A 26376-nucleotide genomic window follows, 5' to 3' on the forward strand; every position below is an offset into this window, starting at 1 on the left:
CTTCTCTCTCCCCTGAATAAAAAATTTACCTATGTATGTGTAGTGTTCCTACTACTGTGTAGGCAATAAAAGGTGATTTTTGCACCTTAAAATGGGAACGACAGAGCTAAAGCCACAGGAATATTTACAGTATTCTTTCAATCTCTCCTTATTTTCAAATGGGAAATCCAAAGTAAACCAACCATCACAACAAAACAAAACAAAACAAAACAAAACAAAACAAAACGTAACACAACAACTCCTCTAAAGGGTATGGCTAAATAAGATTTACTACTATCGCAATTGTTTTGATCATACTTGACATTATAACTAGATTTTCAGCCAATGGAACTGAAAACTTGAAGCTATTTTTAGTGGGAGGAGAAAAGGGATCTGATTTATTGTGATTCTTCTCTCTCTCTCTTTTTTATTGAGACATTCAGTTAAGGTCCAAATTTGCATTTTAGGAAGGTAGGACAAAAAGACTAAAAGCTGTTTTAGTAGGATCAGCTAAAATGGCAAAATAGATCTGGGTGTTAGAAGGTTAACAATGATAGCTCACCTTAAGGTCCCTAAAAATAGAAGTGAAAGAAGCACATCAGTAGTGAAGAGCAAGGGGGCCAGAACAAAATTCTAAAGATCCCCATAATTAACTGACAGAGGGTCATATGAACACTGATTAAAATGCAACAAAGCACAACGGGGTGTCTCAAAGATGGAGTTTCAATCTCAGCTGTGAATTTCTTGGTTTTCTCAGTTCTAGCCAGGCCTGCCATGTTATTTTAATAAGTACTTTTCTCCGCATAATACCTTTGAGAATTTTGGGAGAATATTTATATTAAAGGGTTAAGAGGGCAGTTTATAGACAATTCAGGGAACAAGCCTCCTTAGACAGTGTAGGAAAAATGATATGGTGATATTTTATGGTATATCTGTAGATGATATTGGAATGAGGTGAGATCAATGCATCAATTTACCTTCCAGTTTCATAGGCAAAAGTAAGTCTTCAGTAAGAAATTGTGTTTCCCTGTGCAGTATCCCCACCTTACCCTTCTAAATACTACACATTGTCAAATCCTCCTTTTATAGCATGAATACAATTTTCTTCAGCTTCCCCTCTCAAATAATTTCAATGAATAAAAATATATGTCCAGGCAGTAAACGTAGATCAACTATCTTGAAAAAAAAATGGAATTTATGGTTTTCTTGGCCATAAATATTGGGGTTTTTTTGGCACAAAACACATCTGTATTTTAAACCATAAAGTCCATCTAATTTCACCATCTAACACCATTCTGATTTGGCTGATTTCTTCTGGGTTTGGATTTAAAAGTTTTGCTGGAATTGGTTGATTAAAGAAAACTGAAGTCAGAGAGAATTGCGGAAACCTCTGAGACATAGGAGATCTGAAGGGGATAAGACAAAGGCAGGGCAAGAAGAAGATGAATACTTCCTTACATTTAAGAGCAGAGGGAAAATTGCACTTAATTTCCTAACACTCAGACACGTTCTATGCTATTTGTTTGATATATTGTCTACTGAAATTTTTTGGAATGGAGTATAGTCCAGGGTACATTCTTACATCATGATTTACAGGTGTTTTCTCGTGTCATAATATGTTGGCAAAACCAGAGAATATTATGAGTAGCTGATTGGCTAAGGTCCTCAAATACACTGTTTCATGGCAGTGTAAGTTTGTTAGTGTATTTAAGACCAGAAGGCTTTTCTTTATCCCAGGAGTATTTTGAAGTGCATTACTGTTTATCTGCTCATATGTTGGAGGGGGTTTTTGTTGTTCTTTCTTTCTTTCTTTTTCTTTTTTCTTTAGTAAGTAAGATTATGGCAACTTGGATTTTGTAATTGCTTCATATATTATTTTAAGTTTTCTTTACATATGTGCATACCCCCACACACATATTTACCACTTGGAGGACAAGTTGGATAAAACAGAGGTGTAATATCACACCTCCGCTCTCCCGAATGAAGGACTGGCCGTCAGCGGATACCCAAAGTGCTATTTACTCCCTGGAACACAAAGAACAAAATGCTCTGTGGGCAACTGTCAATAATAATCTGGCCTCAGATCCTCATTGCTGTGTGACTTCTAGTTCTCTTGCAGTCACAACTCAAGCAGCAGTATTTCAGTACACTTACAAAGAGGATCCTATCTTCCAAAACCCTGCCCTCCCTAGCCAGTATGATAAAGCGCATTCAAGTAAGCCCTGCCTCCAAACGCGTAACCACAGTCTGTGATGAATGTGGTGTGCAGTTATCTAGTGGGAAAAGCAGGGGTTGTAGGTTGTTTAAAATGGACTGGTTTTTACTTCAGTAAAGGAGGAAGTGAACTAGGAGAATAGGAGGAAATGAGAGAAACAGTCATGAGAAGGGTCCCAAAACAAAGCAGAGACAAAAACCCTTCAGAGATGGAATTGATTATGTGTGCTAAAAGAAATCTAGCAAAGGGAAACTTTTTGCTCCAGCTTCTCATATGATTAAGGGGATAGAATTTAGTGCAATCTTTCTACCAGGTTTTTATGAAAGGTTATAGTGCAACTTGTTTTGGCCACTCCTAAAGACTGTCGGTCTAAGGGAACATGAGTATTTCAGGATCCACTTGAACCAGAGATTCACAAACACCTGCCTGAAATTCGCCTCTTCTGTGTATCGTGCATGCATTTTCTGATCAAAAAAAGAGATCTTCTCTTCACCCTTCTCCTTCTATCTGTGACTCCTTCTCATCTTTGCTTCAGGTTATCTAAGAAGGGTGCAATTAAAGAAACAAGAAGAAAGAGACAAATCCTTGTGTGGTTCTGCTAAGCAGAACCACAAGAACCACAGATGTTACAGCATGGGGCTCATGAAACCAGCATTCATGGTTCTCGTTTCCCCACTTCCTGTGAGTGGAGTGGATCTCATGTCAGTATGCTCTCTGAGTTTCCAAAAGCACATTAGAAACCAAGATGCTCTTAACATGGAGTGACTCCTAAAATTTGTATTGTAATAAATGCACCTTCCTGAGTCAAGATTCTGGAAAGTTTGTCAATTTTGTTTGCAACCCTAGAATAGGACCATCTTACCTAATTTCCTTGAGTAGAGATGCAGACTTCCTCCATTATCTTCACAGTTTCCCCTGACTCTCTGGTTGTATTCTACCTTCAGGTGAGACAGCAGAATATCCCTCACACTACTTTCATCAAAAAGCTCATTATCTCCTAATCCTCTACTGGTCCTCACCAGTATCTCAGCTCTAGATGTATTTGTAAGTATTGGTTTTCATTGATCCTAACCTACTTTTTTTTTGCCTAGGTTTTCTTTCCACAGTGCCCAAAACTGCCTTTGATAGTTACATTCTGTGGAAAGTCATTATGCATCTAAAAATTTTGAATCCATAGCCCTACAAAAAGACTGATATGTTTTCCTGTTCTAAGCAGAACTCATGGACATTAATAATTTGTTCAGTATTTTGAGGCATTCACAATTCATAAAGATAGAGCAATGAGCTACCACCCAGAAATCCTGGATAAACAGCCACTCACTATTCACAGGCTAATTATATGGCACCATGATCTATAGACCTGGTGATCCTGGACAAACTTGTTACAGCATACATGGACCACATATCCTCACAGCCATGGTAGCTTGACTTCCTTGATCTCCCAGACAAACCATGATTTTCCTGGGAGGAATAGGTAAATCATAGTTGAAACTCTTCCTCTAGCCCAGGCTTAGTCATAGAAAGAGAGAAACTATAACACATGGGCCATGTCATGTGGCAGGTACAGGTCATTAAAGATATGTAGAAGTCTTGACTGAATACAAGTCTTCCATAAGGCATGCTTTCCCTGCAAAATTCCTTTCTCTTAGCTGTTTTCCATCCCCATAATCTCTGCTTGATTCTGCAGAAGAATTCTAAGCACTGTTTGTTTTTCAAGCCAGAGAGAAGACCTCAGTGCAAACTCTCAATAACTGGTCTGTCATAGCACAACAGAACCCCTCCTCTGAGAATTCAGGTTCCTTCCTCTCCTCCTGGAGCACAAATTCACCAGGATCCCATTTATTCAGTCTGCACTGAGTTACTTCCTAGCAGATGCTTGTAAGTAGAAGGAGAACAATCCTGGGAAAGTCATTCTCCAGGCTTGGCTACTTCACAGAAGGAAATTTCCAGGGAGAATTAATTTCCTGGTCCTTTTCCTGTCAGTTGAACAGGATTCCCTTGGTGATAGGATATTGTCTCCCAACACTGAAATGAGTGTGAATATTTTTGGGAGGTCCATTAACCTTGTTTTTCATTAATGGCTTCCACACATTAAGTGCCTGGTCTGTGTAGCTCTCACACAAATCTGTACATATTATAGAGCACAACTTAGAAACACAGGAAACAGGACTCTCTTCATCAGTTAGTCCATGTAAATACCAGGACCTTGAATGTACCTGAAAGATATCTGCATGACTTGTTCTTGAAATCTCCCAGCAGTGGAGATCCCACAGTCTCCTCAGGTGAGGTGAGTGTTCTTCCCTAGTGCTTAACTTTCCTTATAATTACAACTTTTTTCCTAATGTTTAACCCAAATCCCTCTTGCTATAACTCAAAGCTATTACTTCTTGTCCTATCCACATTGGGCTTGTCATACAGATTATTCACTTTCTCTTACATATTTCTCAGCTGCTATCATTTCTCTCTCATTCTTCTTTACTTTCAGATAGAATAACTACAGTGCCCAGACTCTTCATTCAGAGGTCCTGCTTTCTGGTCATTCTCATTCTCTTCTGACGTCTGCTCTCCAAATAGTTCACATCTGTTTTTAAGGACAGCAGTCAAAATTAGACAGTACATCACTGGAAATGTCACTGGTTGCAAGCTCACTCAGATCGTGGTTATGTTCTTTCTTCCTTGAGATAAAGGTCTTTTATTTAGTTTAATCCACAGTGCATCTGCTCTTCTGGCTGTAAAGGGTTGCTACCTAATATCAGTTGGATTTTTATGACACTATTTAGGCAGTTAAGGCATGGCTTTTTAACATTTTTAGCGCTTTAAATGCTCTCCAATCAGTTCTTGCAGGATTTTGTAATTATTAACATTGCAATACAACTGTAAGGAAAAGAAATATTAATGTTGCTATTTTTCCAATGAAGAGGTTGCAAGTCTGTAAAATGTGCTTTGCAAAGGTATATGTTTTCTTGTGTCTTGTGAGAAGAAAAAGCATTGGTAGATTCTTCTGAACAGGAATGCATTTGAATTCTTTTCCCACAAAATATGATTATTCAATGAATATGTTCATAGTGCAGATTTCCAAGCCAAGTCTGTCTTCTAAAGGGCTCTCAAAAGGTGCTTAACTGTAAACTCATATGATTAATATTTTGTTCATTTCTGCATTTTCCATTTAATGACCTAAGTTTGGTATTTCACGTGCTTCAGAGCATTTCGCCAAATTCTTTAATCCTTCTTGGGAGAGTTGGTCAAGGAGAAAGACAGGATGGCAGCTGGAGAAGGTAGGACCAGAAAAGAACCTGAGAGAGCGGCTTCAACACTGAGCAGAGATGAGCAGAAGCATTCATCTTTAGGTCCTACCAGATCCAGAACATGGATTTTTTCCCAAGTTTTCTTAGTTTACAGTATCACTCTAATGTCAGCAAACTCCTGAAACCCCCTTCTGTCTTACTTCCCTCTTGTGGCAGACCCACCAAAAAAGTTGGTAATCTGCTATTGCTACTAAGTTTTCAACAGCTCAAACGAGAGAGGCCCTTGTTCTGCAGTAGAGGTTTCCAGCTTCAAAAGGACATATATACAAATCAGAATGGCTCTGACTAACCTCATTTGTGCCATGACTAATTTCTTTTTCCCTTTCTTTTTAATCTTAATTTATGTGTTTGATGCATTATGTGAAGAGATATGCATTGTAAAATGTGCTGTGACATCAATTTCCAGCACTGTCAGGGTTTTTGCACATGGTGCAATCTGGTGCTTTAGTGGCATGTTCTCATGTGACATAAATTGAAATCACAGTGGGTCATAATGCAGCACAACAGGTTCATCAAAATGTTTAAAATGGTTTGTATTCTTTTTTTATTTTTTTTTTTTAATCAAGTCAGAATCAGGAAAAATGGTAGCCATTAAATTAGTTCTGCGTAGCAGCTGGAAGGAGAGGATCAAGGAGAGGATGCTTTTTTGCTATTTGCAGTGTGGGTGCAAATGCAGTTGTGTAGTGTAAACCGTATATTTTTTTTTCTTTCATGTGCTGTGATAAAAGTAGTTTTCTTACCAGTATAACATGTTTCATTAATACAATGTTTAAATAATTAAATACAGCAATTCTGGAGGCGATGGCTAAGATAAAAGTTTGTAGGCAATCCATTATTGTGATCAGACAGTACTTCTTAAAACCCATGGAGATACAATTTAGTAATTTAACTTCTGAAGTCAGTTGTTTAATAAACTATTACATTTTAATATGGTTTTGTTCTTGTCAAAGGGAATGATTCATTTCCCCTCTGTCAATTGTTCCAGCTGAAGTTATTAGTGGATCCAGGGCTGAGGGGGTGCTGGGTTCCTGTTTGAATATCACTACTGTGCTGTTCCCTTTCTCTAGACATTACCACTGGAACGTTACATGACTGATCTTTAGTGGTTATAATTATTTTGTAGGCAAAGGAACTGTGATCATTTGTGTCTTCAATATTGATATATTTCATTAAGTTTAATTCTGTTGGCAGAGAGTAAGATACTGGTTAAAGGGAAAATATAATTAGTTGTACTAGGATTAAATGTATATTAGTACAGTGCAATAATGGATGTCCCAGAAAGAAACCTGGCAAAACAATTAAATAGAGGGAATATAGCAGTAGATAAACTAAACAATACCTCTGCTTCTATCTGAGTTTATCATAGTTTTAACAACCTTCATTGGCTCCAGGTTTCAGTATGATCCTCTCATTCATTTTCCTTTATTAAAAAAAAAAATCCTTCGTAAGAAACATATTCTTAAAAAAAATGAAGGATGTGTTTCTATTTATTTGTCTCTCCTTTCCTACGAAGATTTTAGTTATGCAATGTTGGGGCGTAGGTTTAGTATTGTCTGCTGGGCTCCTTCTGCAAGTTGCTGTCAGCTGATAAAACAGAGACAGACTTGGTAATCAGTTAGATCATTTTCCATATGCCCATCCATTACTGATAGCAATCAAGGGTGGTGAACATTTCCATGCTACTTGTGCACAGAGCAGCCCGGGGAGCAAAGAGCAGGACAGCAGGACCTGCTGTGCCGTGTGCTGATCACTGTGACTCACCTGCTGTGGAGACTCATAGTGCAGGGTGACAGGTCTGTGAAGATTAGGGAGCAAGGGCCTCTCTGCAAGCGTTTGCTTATCACTAGCCTTGATGACACGTGGGATTATTTGTGGCCAAGTCCTCTACCATAGCACTTACAGTTTGAGATAAAAAGCACACACCAGGGTCCCCACCGCCTTTCCAGCTGAGATGGAAATTGGCATTATTTGAAATTCAAGGAGTTTTTACTGTACACAGGAATAATCCAAATGTGGAACGGGATTTGTTATTAACTGTAAATCCCCTTTCTCTTAGGAAAACCAGGGTAAATGCAGGAAATAAGCTCCCATTTATATACCATAGAGACAATGCTTCATTGTCACTTGTATTTTAAAGTCACAAGTGAAAAGTAAATGGAAAGTGGGAGCAAATATCAAGGTGTCAGTGGCATTGATCCTTCCACAGTGCAATCAATAGAAATTTTGTAGCTTCCTTGCAACCAATGAGAGACAGCTTACACATAGAGGATATTTGTTTGGTTTATTCTTTAGAACATATGTTAGTCTGTACCTAAGTCAAAAAGGAGGGGGAAGACTTCACCTCTTTTTTTATTGTTAGCTCTACAAATTTCATATTATTTACTCTTGACATTGCAGTATTTTAATACAATTTTAAATATTCCTTCAAACACACAAGTAAGAACCTATGTTAAAGTAATTCCGAGAGTGCATTTCCAGAATGTCTGAAGGTTATTTTTATTAGGTACTTGAGGCAAGCAAGATTTTAAAAAGGAGCAACAAACAGAATATTTTTTCTCTCTTTTGGACACTGTCTCAAACTCTTTGACCCAAATAGATGTTTTCTTCCAACACCTAAATTTCATGCACTGGACTCAACCTGAGTAAATCACTCTGAGCATTTGTGCCCTAAGAATATTTGTCAATACCATTGTCTTGTTTGGCATGGTTTTAACTTACTTCTTGTTCCTGTGACTCTGCAGAACTGTGGGCATGCAACCTGTAGCATGCTGCAAAGACTGCAAACATATTTTTATTTTAATATTATTATCTCTATTAGCATTTACTTTCTTGGTATGCCCTATGGGTTCTAAAAAAATGTTTTCTGCATAAGAAAATGTAGCCGCAGGGAAAAGCTAGTTTGCTATCAGTATGGTAGTTAGTGTGAGTGCCTGCCAAATTACATCTCCCTTTTTTCCGAACTGACTTTGGATATATACATATAAATTCTAACAAACTCCTATACCTTGCATTTGTAACACTAGAGGTATTTAGTGTGCGTACAACAGCAAACACCTCCTTGCTTTGCACAAAGTGGAGACATAAGAAACAGTGGTGTCCTTGATACCTATGCATCACTTTTAGCATGATGGTATCCTAGGTGCTGGCATAATGGAGGCATCAGATAAAATAATAATACTCAAATGATGTTTGCAAAGTTGAGCTCGTAAATGTCAAAGGTGATTTGAAGTGGACAAGAGTGAGTCTTAACAAATCAAGTAGGGGCTGCTGGCAATTGTTTCTCTTCTCAGTTCTTATTGAAACTAATATTGGACAAATTGAAAGAGTGATTGCCTTAGAGCCTTTGCAATGTCTTCACCAATCTGTTGCCCATTTCCATAAAAAATGGGAGTGAAAATGGCAGCTGACTTCTTTTGACCTCTCTCAATTTCACAGAAGCTCCTGTTGGAGGCCTGAAAAAGTGGTTTTTCAAGCAGGCCATTATCTTTCATAGCGAGTTAGTTGGCAGAGAAATTGAAAAATATCAGTCAAATAATCTATTTAAGCTTGGTCTTTCTCTATGCACTATGATGTGAATGGAAGCAAACCAGCAGCAACAACAACAACAACAACAACAAAAAGAGAGAGAGAGAGAGAAAAGGTAAAAAGAAAAAAGAGAAAAAACCTCACCCCCCCCAAGAAACAACTGAAAAACAACAGCAACAACCCGAAAAAAACCAACAAAAAAACTAATGAACTAAAACCACAAAAACAAACAAAAAAAGCCCTAGCCTCAACCTGAAAGTAGATGAACAATAGGAGTTACTTTCTTTACCAGGACTTTTTTTGTTTTGTTTTGTCAAATTCTTTTTCCACCCCTCTGTCCTCATGATTTGATGAGGAGCATCACAGCAAGAGAAGATGCTACCCAAAATAACCAAATCCTTATCTTCCTGACTAATTGGTTTCTACCCTGATACCAATGGACCAAAGGCTCTTTTGCTCCACTTGACTTGCTAACTCATTGTCTTTCCATCTAGTTTCTTTCCCAAGGTTCACCAAGGTGTCAACAGTTCCATTCCTTAAAGTAGTTGCAGAAAGACCTCCTTCTTCTTAGGTTTAGAATAATGATTTTTTTTTCTTCTTAGAAACTTATAATCCCAGTAAATTTCATCTTCTTTATAAAGTCCAAGATGCATTCTCCATGCATATGAGAGGTGTGCTGATGCTTAGTTTCTCCCAACTTCATCTGTAACCAACAACAGAAATATTAATTTCCTGTGAAAGCAGGTTAACCTATCTAGTTCAGAATTTACTCTTAGGAATTTTGTTTCTCTTCTTATTCTCCTAACCTACACTTGTCTTTCAAGTACTTAAAATTAGGTAGAGAACTGGAGGACCAGTGAGTTTGGAGAACCCTTAAAACCCTCAGAACCCTACTCTATGCTGCAGATCACTCAGCCTAACTGGGACAACTCAGCAAACACCAAGTGAATAGCTTGGACTCTATTTCCACCTCAGCTGTCTTCCATCAGGCTGATTCTGTCTAAACCCCAGATTGCTCAAAGGTATCAAGACCCTGTAGTTGTCCCTTGCTTTCCACATCTTTCAATAATACACCTCCCTTATCTACGTTCAGATTAACTATGGGGTTTCAGAGGCTCTCTCAGAACTGTTTCTAGGTATTACTCTTGCTTGGGTTTCTAGTTCTAATTTCCTCTGACTGCTGTTTATTCACAAATGTACTTTTGCCTTTGGGGAGTAGACATCTCTCAGTCTTCTCTCACAGAAACTAGACATATACTTCATAGAGAAAATCATGATTTCTTCTGAAAAAGGTGTTTAACCTTCTTTTGAATCACAGTCACAGATGATTCTTCTTGGCTTAGTTTCATGGCTAGAGGTGCCCAGGTGCACTTTCTTAAAATTTCGTTTGCTTCTAAACATAACCTTTCCTGCTGTGAATCTTAAAAAAAGACATGTTATTTGTCTTTAGAATGTCTTCACTAAAGAATTTGGCTGAAATTTATAGGTTAGAGAGCTGTTACTGAAAATATGATTTATCTGGTTGTGAGTTCTAGGTTATTTAATGTGATGAGATTGTTATATCAGAAGAAGATTCTTAAAGAAAACATGCAGAGTTTTTCAGCAACAAAAAGAAATCTTGTTTCTTATTGTGTGAGTAGAAGCAAACAATTTGGACTTCAGAGAATCCTTCTCACTTTTTTGCTTTCTTCTATTGTGAATCTTCACCATGTTTAATTAAGGACTCAGACTTACTAGAGTTACTCAGAAAAAGAGTATCAGAGTCATTTGGTTTCCATCAGCAACATTAGGATAGATCCAGGGAAAGAACTGTGTGAACGATAAAGACACTAAAATAGCAAACCCAGAGACAGTAACAGCTGCCATTATAAGACCCACTGGAGATAAGTTATTTACTTCCCATGTTATACAGTTATAATACTACAGCAGCAGCTCAAGTTTTCTGCAGAGCTGTCCTAATTTCCAGCCTGTTATCACCTGGTTGTGGTGTTACAGCAAAACAGTTTTCTGTAACTGACAACCATTACTTGATTTGTTGCAGCTGAGTTGGCCCAATTCTCCTGATTTCAAAAAAGTTGATCTTCATGAGGGTGCAAAGTTTAAAGGTACATCACTGTGGTTATGTGTGCCAAGCTCAAAAGATGACCTATATTTTGCCAATTTTCCCCTACTGTGTGGCTTTTCTCCAAATAATTGTTTTATTTTTATTCAATTTATTTTTATTTTGGTTTTTTGATTTTAGGACATGAGGGCTATCCAACTACTTCAGGGATAATATAACCAGATAAGGCACAGGTTCCAACAAACAGTATTCTCCCTTGCTAAGCTTAGGTGTTGTGGATCTAAAAAATCTGCAGACTGAATATCATTATTTCACTCACAGACAACCTTCTATTCCCATGAGACTGTAATATTAACCTCCTACTTTTCTGTCTGTCCTTTCCAAACTCAGACTTTTTTCTCTATACACTCCCCACAGTGATTCTGAGAATGACTCAGTTCAGATCAGAGGTTCTCACTAGTCAGTATCCAACTGTGGCAATATGTTTCTATAAAGATGTGTCTAAACCTAAACCTGACTATGGTTTTTATGTTTTGTTTTTGATTTTTTTCTGCAATTAATAGTTCACTGCATGATGCAATGCATGCATTTTCATACTTGTTTACTCCAAAAGAATGGAGTAAAACAAAGCATAATATACCTTTTATCTACATTTGTCAATCCTTTATCTTGTGCAAGATTTAAATATCAGACAGTGATTACCAGTGATATGTAGATCCCCTATAAAAAATTTCCTTGATATTTAAGGCAAGTATCAGGATAAAGTCTTTACTTTCATTGGGTCCAAGTTTTTGGTCCTGGTGTTTTGGTTTTCCCCTCTACAAACTTTTCTGCATTCACAAAGGAAGACACAAATTTTTTGTGTAGGTGGATAACAGTGAAGATAAAACAGGACTGTAGTAGCTACTGCAAGCAGCTGGCTGACCAAATTGTGCGTTCCAGGACAGGTCCATTCTGTCCTTTGCAGGTGCTGGGAAGTTAAAAATAGCATAGTTCACCTCCTGGACAGGCATGGCGTTAGATTTCAAAATCATCATCCTTAGTAAGGAACCAGCATAAAAGAGCATTGTCGCAGAGAGCAGCATGGGAGGTAGGGTTCAGAGTGCTTGGAAAGTGAGCTATCTCTGCAAAAGTATTCAGTGTGACCTACTGTCTTCTTAATCCATTTGCAAGGCTGTGGTCCAGCAAGTTTGCACTCTCCAGGGTCATAAATCCACATAATCCAGCCATTCTTCCTCCATCCCACCAGTTCTCTCTCTGGAAAAGTGTGATTTTTGTGCTGTTCCTCAGCTGATACAAGGAAAGTGGCTGATGTTGAGTGATAACAAATTGTGACAGTGGCCTGTCCATTCCCAAGCTTCTGAAAGGATGAGCAGGCAGTATTGTGCCCGCGGCAGGTATGGGTACCAACAGTGCCAATCATTCAGGATATGACATTGGGCTCCCCTTCTGTCTGTCTGCAGGAGCCATGGCTTGCCTCAGACACAGCTTTGAGTACTTCAAGCTGCAGTACTTTGTGGGCGACAGGCTCTTTTCCAAAAAGTCTTTCTCACACAGACATCTCGCCTTTCTAGTCATGCCACCCTTCTTTTTTCTATTCTCAGAGTATTCTTTTTTGGGGGCTCAGTGGAAGCACAGAAATCCCCTGAATGTGACCTTTATAAAAATGGGAGAAGGGTAAAAAGTACTTCTTTTTAATGTGTCCTTTACTGTGTCATTGTGATGTATAAAGAAACAACAGCCACTGAGCTTTTTCACTTTTATCTTTGTTTTATTTTTAATTTTAGCGGTATCAAATCATGATACCCTCCCCCTTTTTCATGAAGACTTTCTAGGGAACTTTGCAACTCGCAGTATTCAGAGCTCTTTCTCAACGAGCTGACTTTTTACATGTGTTTGTCAAGAAGTTCTGTAATTGCTTATGAGAAAAAAAATTAATGAGTCTGATTCAAATATCCCACCCTCCTATCATTAAATGGCTTCCAATCTTTTGTCCCGTTTGATGTCATAATCCTAGCAGTTATACAAACTCTTGGGGACTCATCTACGGAAAACAAGGAAATCAATACCTGGAAAACGAATGGGTTTGAAGGACAGAAAAAAAAATTGTTATAGTTTACTTATATATGTAAAGGAGACAAATAAATCTATTCTGTATTCACACACACACATGTATATAATAGTGTTAAGTTCCTCTCTACCCTGCTGTCTTCAAGGGGGCATGAAAAGGCAGTTTTAGTATTCTAGCTAATAACACAGACTGATCATCAGAATTTCAAATCTTTTTTACCTACATTATATTCACTTATATTTTTGGGAGGTTTTTCTCTACTTACTCATGTATATCTGACATATTATCAAATGCTATGTAAAATTTCACAGATCTGAATTTCACTTTCAGCTTGCCAATAGTGTCAACTCTAGATATGACTTTTTTTTCTCTTGTAAAATCTCGCTTTTAAAATATGGATATAAAACAGTATTAGAGCACTGTGTCAATTAGTGTCCACTATTTCAACCTGCTGCTTTCCCTTAGAGCAGCTTATACATTACACTCTATTCATGCTGTGGAACTACCATGCCCTAGAATGAATACAAACTAGGGATAAAAAGCTTTTTGTTTCAAGGCTCACAAATGTGGAATCAGTTACCAGTTGATTTAAGAACAATTGAGATATTTTCCTGTTTTAAGATGGAACTGAAACAATACTTCATGATGACTAGAAGTTGTTGTAATTGTTTTAATTGATGTTATTCTAGAGTTATCTTGAGTTATTCTTTATTTATATGCATTTGTTTATCACAGGTCATGCTTGAAAATGAGCTTTCATCTCGATTTACATAGTCAGCTAACAAATATATGTATGTATATGTATCAGCTACTCTTGTTTATATTTGACAGCAAAACCATATGTATTCTACAGCTATTTCTTGCCTTTATGTTTGTGCTATCGATTAAGACATGTGAGTTTGATTTCAACTTGACTTTTAAGTTTTCAGGACAAACCAAACAAGTATGTATCTAATAATATCGGCCAAATTATTGTGTGGCTCACAGAGCAAAAATTAAGTTAAAGCATTGACTAAGCACAAATAACTGTGCTTTATAAAGCAGCTCACTCTTTTTCTTTCTTTTTTTTTTTTTTGCAGGGCTTTACTCCTGTACTGTGTTGTCTTTAAGAAATGTTAACATTCAGAAATTATTTCTGTATCTTTAAAGACAAACAATATATTAAAAACATAGCATAACTTGTACAGAAATCCAGTCTGGCGTCAAGTATTTATTATCATAGCTGATAAAGTAATGGCATCTTTAATTTACACTCTCTGTGAATGATAAATATCTGTGTAAGAATCTGTGCCTGTCTTTAAATATCTAGCAAGCAAACTAGCCAATGTATAAGAGGAATAGAGAGGAAGAGCAAGTCATTATTTCATCTGTTCCATTTACAAACTCAGAAGTCACAAATGTGCAGCTGGGAAATGTGTTTGTCTCAAAGCTTCAAATCTGTGACATGTTAATTCATAAATAATTGCAGTCACATGGTCTTCCTCGAGGGCATTAGCTCACTATTCCCAGTGCAGTGCACTCACTTGTAATAGAAAAGAGTGGACAAAAGTGGTTTTCATAAATCAGATAAAATTGATCAATAAATCCAAAGCATCTTTCATTATTTCTAACAGAAAATGAGCTTAGTTATGTAAGCAACATTTTTTAAATTTGAATGATCTTTGGAAAGTGACAGGTGAGGAAATAAAGGGCAAGGCTACATTATTTTTGGTTATGGAATCTGTCATCTAAATGTTTCACAGTCCTGGAGCAGAGAGTGCTCTGACTTGCATCCCATGCTACCCACGGACGACCTTATATCCAGATACTAAATACTTCCATTAAACAAGAGCACTTTTCTATTGTTACAGTCATATGATAACATTGCTTGTGTCATTGTCTAAATGCAGCTGTTTGCAAAAATATAGGCTTTTTCCCAAAAATGTTGTCTTTGGTACTCTAACTGCAGAGTGAATAATGCAGTATGAAAGGAACCTGAAGGAGCCGTTAGGGTCCATTGTGTCAATCCAGCTGCTACACATGCATATTAAGTCCACATTTCAAAGTGCTTGTGAAGCTTTTTCTGTTTATTTTGTAGACCATTTTTAAGCATTCATACTTCTTCCATTTTCCTTGTTAGAATACCTAAACCACTCTGAACTAACATTTAGACAAATTCCAGTTTTAATTGAAAACCATTTTAGCTACAGAAGAGTAATATTTTTTTTCCTTTTTTAAACAGGTGAAATTAGGGAAAAATCACAAGGATTTGACACACACAAAAAAATTATTTTGATTGGTTACTAAAATAAGCATCTTGTCTCATCTGAGCACCAGTTGTCAGGCTCCAGTCAGCTTTGGATGACTTAGTCTCCTGAAAGTACGAATTAGAGTGGAAACCTGACTGACCCTTACTGTAGCTATTATTGTTCAAACCACCACAAATATCTCTTTATAAGAAGAGTGTTTTGTTCAAATATCAGATTAATTCCCTGTAGACATATGTTTGTCAGCCCAAATTTCCTATTTCTAATAATCCATTTGCTAGAATACTTTGAATTCAGAGAATCAATCTTGTGAGTGTAGCATAAGTACAGCGTCACAAATGAGAATGCCAAATTTAAACTGTTTAGTCTGGGAATTTATTGCTGGCACTGAAATGGTTGTTGGCAGAACATGTCCATATAGGAGGTTCTTCATTTCCAGTCTATGTCATTAAGCAGTGGTTTGAGGACACTTGGTATTTCAATGCAGTAGACAACAAAAAGAAAAACATACCCTCTCTCCCTTTTTGTTAATTGTATATTTGTACCTCAGAATTTTGGCTTAAATATTAGTCTGATTTGCATTTATACATGGCAATTGCTTAGAGTGATTTATAAAGTTTGTCACTAATATAAATGGCTGGATTTTGACACTAGTCCTAATGCTTATTTTGCAGATGTTGATATTTTAACTGCTGAAGCTACAGAAAGGGTGTTGATCCAGCAGGTAGTGTAGGGCTAGAGGCTCTGTGTTCCTGAAAGAGGTTTGCTTTAGCATTTGCCGTGCTCCATGGAAAGAAAGTGTGTACTTAGGGTATAGACTATGGTTTTACTAGTTATTGGAAAGTATGGAGTTGAAGGCTTGAAAGGGCGTCAAAGACAAGCCTTGGCCTTACCTGCAGCATGCTGAGGAAAGGTGTCAGGCACAACCAGCCACTACGTAGACCCAAGAGTCACCCTGTATCTGGAAGGTATGAAAACTGTTTCCAGCTGACACCTACGTGCACACCAGTCACTGGCTGCTCTGAGGATGGGAAATGTGGTCATATCTCTAAATGGATAAGGTGGATACATATCAGTATTAATTGAAGCCTGGAAAACACATTTCTGCATTTTCTCTTTCAGATGAAGACAGGAATTACAGATAGGAGGAGAAAAAATTAACAGTAGCAAATAAGCCTCACATTGTACTGTTCAGGGTCAGAGAGCTCCGTCTTTTTTTCACCTCCCCTAATACATCATGTCAAGAGTGATTTCACTAAACTTAAAACATTGCTGATAGACTAACAGTCTGGCCTTAAAATCCTGCCATGAAGTTGATTCTGAAAAATTTCTTGATGGTTTTGTCCATGTCCTTAGTCTTCCTACAGTCATTAAGTTTTTCCTGATATTTAACCTTATTATCTATGTTGCAGCTGAAATGCATTACTTCTTGTTTTGTCCTTATTGGCTAATGAGAGCAATTGGTCCCTTTCCAATTAATAACACCCTTTAATGCAATTATCAAGAGTTGTCTTCCTTTTGGTTTCCCTTCTCTAGTCTGAACACATCACAACATCTTAAGCTTCCTTCCAGGCCTTGTTTTTAAAATATTTTATAATTTGCAATGTCCTTCTCTTAAGTCCTTTTAATTTGTCTGTATCCTTTGAAAAATATGGTAGCCCAGATTCAACGTGTCTCTTTGGATGAAGCTCAGCTGAACCAGAGTGGAAAAACTGTCTTGCTTGTATCAGCCCTGATGCTCCAATTAACACAACCTAATGCAGCGTTGGTCTTTTCTGTGACAGCACTGTCTTTATTGCTTGTTCAGTCCATTATTACTCCTACTTCTTTTGCTGGAGTTTTCTGATCTAACTAGTTTTATCTGTAACTTTGATCTTTCTGCTCTTAAGTTGTTCCACCATCTGCTTTAAGTTTCCATACAGCCACATATGCTTCCCATCTTCATACTTATTTGTGTGTGGCTTTTCCTGATCTGAATCTTTGTCCTAGTGCCACCAGTGTGCCCTTAGCAATTGGAGTAATTTTGCTATATCATCTGTAGGATAGACTTGTTCCAGTAGCCAAATTCTTTCATCAGCAATACCAAAGCCCTATCAGATGCTTATCTCCATAAAATCACAACTATTGTTACTATGTATGTAGGGATTAAAGAATTATGTATATATATACATGTTAATTCCTTGTAAAAGGAATATTTCATTGTACATAACTAATCAATGATGTATGAAAACAGCAAGGAGGCTAGAATATAATTATGCAAAAACACATTTTCTTATTTGCATGGAATTGTGTATTTTGATGTGGTATCTCATTCCACCTTGATTATAAAATCTAATATTCAGCAATTTATTATGAACTGGAATTCCAAAACCTCATTTCAGAAACCTGGACAGGTGATGCTCCAGAACTGGGATATGCATGCATTCCAAACCCATCTGGGAGGCAGGTGGAAGGGAATGCAGCCACTTTTGAATTCCAACCCTCTGACTTTGCAGGAGTAGCTACTTCTAGGCTTGCTGGCATAAAAGCCTTGGGAGACTGTTTTGTGTTGGAGCTCCTACAGTATTACTCTTTTGAAACCCAGATTTGGGGAGATGCAGCTCAAGTTTTCAAGGCTTCTTTTCCTTCAGCAGTAAATGTGGAAGAGTTCAGAGGCCCAGAATGGACCAAGGAAATACTCTTCAAATTAGATCTTTAATAGAACAGTATTTGTCAGTTTTGGGGGCAAAATTCAGGCTCAGTATACTGATATTTTTCTCAGAATACATTGCTTTATTCAGAACTTGTGCACACACTCAGAAGGACTTCTAAACTACCTTTGTTTATCTACACACCTCTGAGTCTTTCCAGGGATTTTCATGGTGTTTTTGCTGCAGAGGAAGTCTCAAAATTTCCTTTAACTCTCACTTACCTTTTACTTCCTTTACTCTTTCTTGTGCTTGAAAGAATGCTCTTTCCTCTTGCTGGGCTAACAAAGATTTATACCCTTTATACATTTCCTTTCCCCTCTTAACATGAACCGGAACAGTTTGCCTTACTCAGGTTTCCAGAGGTATGTCTAACTCACTTGCTCAAAATGCATTCCCAGGAGCAGACAAGGGCGCATTGTGCCTGCACACAACCCACACCAAGGCCTTGGGCAGCGTGCCCAAACATGCCTGGCAGGGTCCTAACCACCTTCTTACATATTAATACCACCTAAGAATGCCCCGTGTGTTTGGACTCACGGGATCTCGCGTGTGCTAAAGAAGCGTTTTCCGCCCAGGCATTCACTGTGTGCAGAGCCGAGTCCAACCCAAGTGACAACTATAGGGCACTGCTCAGAGAAGGAGTTATTCCTCTTCTCAGGGTGAAAAGACATTGCCAGCACAGTTAGTTTTATCCATTTTAGAGTGGGGAGTAGCATATTCAAAACACAAAAATTAAAGATGTATTAATAAACATTTATACTTGAATGTGTTAATATTTATAATTGCATACCTTTATAGTGGAGAATGATTACTAGGGAAAGAGACAACTCTTTTTTTTTCTTTTTCTTGTTTTTCTCTTTTTTTTTTTTTCTCTTTTTCTTTCTCTTTTTTTTTAATATTTTCAAAGGAGAAAAAGAGAAAACAAAGTCTGTCTTGCTATATTCTCACTCTGGAAGTACAAAGCAGTGCTGAGATTTCTGTAAGAAAATGTTGATAACTCCATATGGTAGAAAGTCCACGTAAACAATGACTTTGAACAGGCCACATGCCGAGATAGTGACACTAGGTTAGTGTAGCTGTCCCCTCTAGCACAGCTGTAACTTGTGCCAGCAATAAAGGCTTTCTGGCAGTGTGTTATTCCCCAGTTCTGAAAGCAAAGAATTTTTATCCATAACAGTACTTTTAGATCAATGTAGTTGCTTAAACCTTAAAGCTTTTGCAGTGTAGCATTTAACAGCATAGTTAAAATTAAAACCATGAATAAACACGCTGCCTCAGATTGACATTAACTTATGAGCCATTCCTAATACGGATCTGACCATTACTTCAACACTGCCTATGCCAGTAATATTGCCTGCAGGAATAAAATGTTTGCTTGTACTTTGGGTCTGTATCTCAGACCCGATTCTTCCAAATGAGAGTGGGAGTCAAATCCAATGCACTGAGTCATGGTAAAGATCTTTTCAAGTCTGAGGAAAGTGTAACTCACAGAATAAATTACTGTACAAAACATTTGCTTTTGGGCCAGTTAGCCAGTTACCACTTTGCAAGAATCATTCAAGTGCTCTTATCTCCTGTTCTAAAAGGCTTGCTTTCACATGTTCAAACATTAGCTGCTTGTTACAGGAAGACTTACTTTCCAGGAATACAAAGATTCAGTCTTTCATCAAACTGTTCCTAGCGGTACATTTACTCTCCCTGAAAAAATTGTTTCTGTTGATATAGTTCAACTACACTGAAGAAGAAGAAGTTCAGTTCTGAGCAGATGGTTAGGATGACTGACTGCAAGCCAGGGCTAAGAAATTACTAAATATTGCTTGTGTTAAGAGCACTATATCTCTATATATCTCTTATGATTCTTATAGGAGTTAGGAAGTATTTCAAGATGTTTTCTTTTTTTCTTTTTTCTTTTTTTTTTAAACATGGTTTTACTATCTTCTATTTATCATAGAATTTTCCAGCAACAGGAGGACCACAGAAAAGTTTTATTCCTTGATGTGGGAAGTAGTTCTCCAGAAACAGGACCAAGACAGAAATCTCCCTCATATTATGAGCATACAAGAAAAGGCTCTCAAGATCTCTTCATTCTTGAAAATTTCCTCTGACCAAATTTAAACATCTAAAAGTTTAAATCTTTATTGGTGTCATTATTGGAAGTCTCATTCTTAACATGTCAGGACTGATGAATAAGGCATGGGACATTCCACAACATCCCAACTGGAGGATTATGCAGCTGGACAAAATTATTCCCATTAGTTTAATTATTTAAATCACAAACCTTCTTGTAGCTGAGAAGTAGAGACATTGTAGGATATAAATAGGGACATAACAGGACAAAATAATTCCATAAAAATAATGTTTTCATTTTGAACAAATTCTGTGACTTCAGCCAGAATGTTTGTGAGACATCTTGTGATTTCTGCAAAATGGGGATAGTGATTTTTGAATTCTTAAGTATGATGATTTAGAATAGAAAATCTGATTTTGATTTGCTTGCACTCAGAGAAACACGAGATGTGTTCTGCTCATATTAACCAACAATATAGAATGCCAAATCTTGAATATCAATCACTTGCAATGAAGTTATCATAAATGTTACAACTTCATTCAGGGAATAATTCTGAGTAATAAATCTAAGTCATAAACTGTTCTCATACAATTCACAAATAGAAAAAGGAAATGAGGTTTGTCTAACAAATTATTTGGATTGAATTATGCATCCAACAGCTACCTTAAGTTCCCAGTCTGTATTTTCTAAAATTTGTATGGGATGTCTCCTCTAAAAATTTTGCAATATAATTACCTAGATCAGCCATTTCCCAGCTGAATAGTCTACAGCAGCATCAGTAGACTAGCTTATGTATTCCTGGACAAGACTGCTTTATACACCTTTTCCTTATGCCACTTCCATATTACCTTTCTAAGCAGATTTGTCACCTGTTCTGGGAGACACTGTGGCCTCCATTTCCTTCAGTGACCTAAAATAATTAGGAGCTAAATCTCCTGTCTTCAAGGACTTTTACATAATCTGAAATTTATGCACATGAGTAGTTCCATTGATTTTAGTGGGTCTATTCATGGGAGTACCTTTAAGAAAACTTATTTGAAGTTTTGGGCTTTTAGGAGATTTTTCTTCTAATGTTACATGCTTCCTACCTTATCAGTAAATGGATTGTTATTGCCCAGCTATGACTGAAACATACACTTCTAACCAAAGGACCTAGGAATTAGGTATAATAAAAATCCTCAATAAAATTAACTGATTTTGCTTGCATTTTTATAATTATTTTCAGTTAGATGTTTAGATGTGATCTAGATGGAAACATATTGGATCAGAAAAAAAACCCAAATATTAGGATTTTCTTTTGCTTTTGAAGGGTACTTCGGGTCAGATGCCCAAAAAAACCTCATCATATCACTGCAGATTACAGAGGTGCTTGGTAGTAAATTTGGCTCTGAGCATTAAGAAAAACTGTGTATTTTTTCAGCCATTTGTGGAAGTAATACTGAGACCAGGACAGGTATAAATGACGATGGCTGTAATGCATTTCACTGCTTGTAACCTATGCAGACAGCACTGGAGTGCAGCAGTTAGCTGGAGGAGCTCACTTTTGGAAGGGAGAGGCGGAAGGAAAATCTAAATGGGTTAGCTGTTCAGAACAAGAAGCTTTTGATTTAAGAAATATTAAAGGTGAGTTCCTGGATTTTATTCCTCACCCACACCCAATTAATATATTTTCCATAACCAAGACACTATATTTGAAGGATTTATTTAAAATTAATGGAGGTATTAAAGGGATAAACTACTACCTGTAAGATGCTTTTAATTTTTTTTCCCAGGTCTTGTTTCAAAAATACAGAAGCTGCTTCTGACCTAATTGATCAAAACTGCTTTTCTTCATGAAACAGTGCAAAATATCTTCTTTTCAAGGCAAATGAATTTGGGGACCAGTGAGAAAGAGAAAGGTAATATATGCTAGAAGAAGTGCCAGAATTTGAAATGGAAATGAACCTCCAGCATAACATGCATTTTGATATTGCTCATACAACCATTGAGAACTCGTATTTCTTCATTTGGATGCATAAAACTAGTTAAAAAATCTCTGTTACAAGTCTTTTCTTCCTGCTACTTTTCCAAATTTCCTTGAAAGAGTATTTTTCAAAGTTACTTTATGACTCTCTTAAATTCCACTTCCAGGAAATCTCACACAAAAATAAGCTTGTTAATTAAATAGTTTCAACAATTAAAGAAAAAATGTTCAGAAGAAATTCCTTCTTTTTCACTAGGGTTTCTTGCAGAAATCTCCAAGTATCTCATCCCAAATCTACGCAAAAATTTATTTTTCTTCCGCGGCAAAGAACATCAGGTCACTTACTATGATAATTATATAAAATATTTTAATCACCAGAAAAATTACTATAAAGGACTAGTCTTATTGCAAGACAATAGTTATCACCTTTCTGTTAAAATATTTAATTTGAAGTAATTTTTCAGTAAATTAAAAAAAACCCACAAAAATCACTACAATATTATCTTCCTGTGCACACATATGTTTCATAAACAAAATGATTGCCTTTCACACACTTAAATTGTGATTTTAAAAAACCCAAACTATCTACACAACATCTCCTCATTCTTTAGATGAAGTAGCAAACAAAGTGTACTGAGACCTCTCCCAAAATGTTGACCTTTCCCCTGTGATCTAACCTCACTTTCCTCTCTTTTCTTCTTTTTAATAACTGCATGGACACCATTTACCAGATACAAGAGGAATAGCTTACATAAGGACACATAACCCAGGACTCATTTTAATATTCATGAGGTCATTGGCATTATTAAAGAAATTCAAGTAGGTAGTGAGCACTGGATTGCGTTCGTCTACCATATATCTTTTATCTGGCTGTTAAAGTGAAGCATTACTAATGCAGTTTTAGCCTCTCGTACTTTGGAATTGAACTCTTTGGTGGACATGTAATACATGCTCTAGATTCTCCAGTGTATGTGTACCTACATTAACAACCACAACTATTTATAGTTGCTACCAGGGTCCTAAAGAGATGAGAGTTCCCAGACCCAGCACATTAGCTTTGAACTCACTGAAAGAAAGAAAAAAAATAATTTAGAAAGTTCTCCCCTCAAGTCAAAATCTAAAGGCTCATTTCCCACATCAGATTTTTTTTTTCAAAACTTGCTAGGAGAGGCCAGATTTAGATTTTGAAAACCAGGAGGTAAAAAGGAACCCCTTATTGTTATTTGAGTTTTATTTTCTGTACAAATCTTGACATTTTCCAATTGTATCTCTCTACAAAACAAGAGATCATTTTAGGAATAAAAAATACAATTACTACATGAAAGGAAACGACATTCAAATGTTGTTAATTAAATGAGGGAGTGGATGTCAATGTTAATGTGTAGGTACATAAAAAGAACCTTATTTTGCAGATGTATGACAGGGCTCCCTGAAGAACACAAGTTTTTCTATATTAATTCCATGGTAGTTGAAAGCTATATAATCAAAAACACCTTCGAAGTTTGGCAGAAATTTAACATTGGCTGTTTAAAATAAAAGGTCTGTATGGAAAGTTCAGTTTTGTCTTGTTGGCTTTTTTTATTCCCCTAGGGTGGTTGTGGTAGAGGAAATATTTTTATCCAGGCCTCAGGAAACAGTGGTCTGGCTGCAGTGGTGCGGATGGTTACATGAACAGAATTCACTCAGGGCAAAGCCTGCCATCACTTACATCAGCCCCCAAACTCCTGGACTGCAAGAGCTAATGTCAATATCCACCTGGAAATATCCAGTGAGGAAGGGCTGTGGAAGCTGCTACCCTGAAACAACCCTACAAGCTCAAGTGAGGTGAGTCAGAAATGTACAAGGTATTGGTGTGGATAAGAAGAATCCTACTGAGTTATAGTTCGAACAAACAAAAAAAAAAAATCTATGAGAGGCCATCACATGTGTAATATAAATGGACTAAAATGACCAAAAGCTTTTTGGTTTTCTGATTAAGTTTTCTGATTAAGTCTGTGTGTCTTTCAAGTGAACATTTACAGCAGAGGCAATGTGACATCTTGAAGTTTGCAAAATTTCTGCAGATATTCTGGGGGTAGTTTTGCCAATTTTCATTCCTCTTTCAGAACTTTATAGCCATTTCAACTTACCCATTCTAATACAAGAAAGTCCATTTCCTATTCCAGACCCAAAAATCGGTGCACATAAATCTATAGATCTTTCTGAGTTCTTCTGCTGTAAGTCTGCCCATTCTGAACACCTTACAAACTGGTTGTCTTTTTTTTTTTTTTGGCTTCTTTTGAAAATATGGAATGAAAATGTTGACATCAGCTGTCAGGCTTAGTGTGCACATAGTTCCTTGATTCCCAAAGGATCTTCCATATATAAAGTTCACTTCTCGTTTATGAGTTTAATCAACATTCTGATAACCTTTCAAACACAAGCAGACAAGTATCTATACTGATGGATTTAATTTATGAATATACTCTTTAAAATGATTATATTTCAGCTTTTCTTTTCTCTGTGTATTCCACTTCTGAGATACTTCCCAACATGTTATTGTGTCATTTTCTCTGCAGCCCAATTTCTTTAATAGACATTTTTCTACAAGAAACCTCTATCTTCCAAGCTGAAGAGCAATGGACATTGCTCTCCCACTTTCTTCACCATTAAATATGACAAAATTCACCTTATTTTATTTTTGTATTGGTGGCTGGCCTGTACTTGTAAATGTAGCATTGCTTTCACTTTTTACTATCTTTGCTAGATGTTGGCAATCATGTCTTAGCTAAGTCATACATATTTGGAAATACTACAGGAATCTCTGAGGAAAACTACATGGCAGGTCACCAATATATTTTGGGGGTGGGGGGAGAAATGAGGGGCATGGAGGGAGGGGAGAAATGCTGCTATAAGACTATAGCTGATACCAGGCATAATTTTTACAACTGGCCAATACATTGAATTATTAATTCCATACAACTCAATTTAAAAACCATATAGTGCATTAAGAACAGATGATAAAATAGGCTATATTCTGGTTTATCTCTTTGCTTGCTAAACTGAGGTATTCCCACTAAGAAAAAAATTGTATCAGGCAAATTAACACTTTTAATATGTGATGTTTAGCTGTTGGTATGGGCAGCTGAGCTTTCACTGCAGTCATGACGGATTAACAGCAACTTTGGTAGTGCTACAGGTAGACTAGGAAGAGTCTGAGACTCAGACTTCTTTTTTCTTTCTTCCCATATTCTAGACTCAGTATCCAACAAAGAGTCCAGGGAGATAATCTTGTTTAGTATACATTGAAAAAATTCTGGCAGTCCTTCCTTTGAACAGTTCCAAGTATTCTCTGCCTGAGAACAAAGGCTTGAAGTTTTAAAAGGATTCAGAGGATTGTTATGATTCCAAACCCATTCTAACTTGGACAAGTGAAGAACTTTTGGGAAAATATTTTCAACAGCGGTTTCACAGTATTACAGAGTTGTGTAGGTTTAAAGAGTCTTCAGGAGGTCTCTGGCTCAACCTTTGACTAAGAACAAGTTCAACATTAAATTCAGAAGCCAGGTTGCTCTGAACTTTGTCCTGTTAGGTCTTGAAAACCTCTAACGGTGGATTCCAAGATCTCTCTGGGCAATCTACTCTAGTATTTTATTTTCTTCAGTCAAAAATCTTTTTTTACATCCAACTGGAACACCTCCCACTCCAGCTAAGTCCATTATCTCTTGTTCTCTACCCATGTACATCAGTGATAGAATTATCTCTTCCATCTGAGTAACCTACTCATAAATGTTGGAAGTTGGCTCTGAGGTCCCCGTACAGCCACCTCTCCAGGCTGAACAAAACTCAGCTGCCACAGATGTTCATTCTTTATAGGAAATGTGCTGTTAGCCCCTGGATTGCACTGATTTATGTATTTCTTGCTTTGGGTTCCCAAAACTGAACACAGTATCTGGATGTGGCCATGTAGAATAATCATTCCCTCAACATACCCCCCCCTTCCCCCCCCCCCCCCCCCCCCACACTTTCCAGCAAGCAGCAAACTGGGGTGGGTATTTAGGAAATAGGAAGATCTTACCCTCTGATGTAGGGAGTCAGGCAATGGGTACAGACAGTAAAACCAGCCCAGAAAAGGTGTAAAAAAAGCCAACTGTGGATGTTCATGGGTAGAACAGCGATCAGGACAACTTAAGGATCTCTAAGCACAGCAGAAAATTCTGAGATAAGGCTTTTACTGTGAACAGTGAATCTCATGCTGAATTGACAGAGGATT

Source organism: Cinclus cinclus, chromosome 2 (assembly GCF_963662255.1).
Source record: "Cinclus cinclus chromosome 2, bCinCin1.1, whole genome shotgun sequence".
Lineage (NCBI taxonomy): Eukaryota > Metazoa > Chordata > Aves > Passeriformes > Cinclidae > Cinclus > Cinclus cinclus.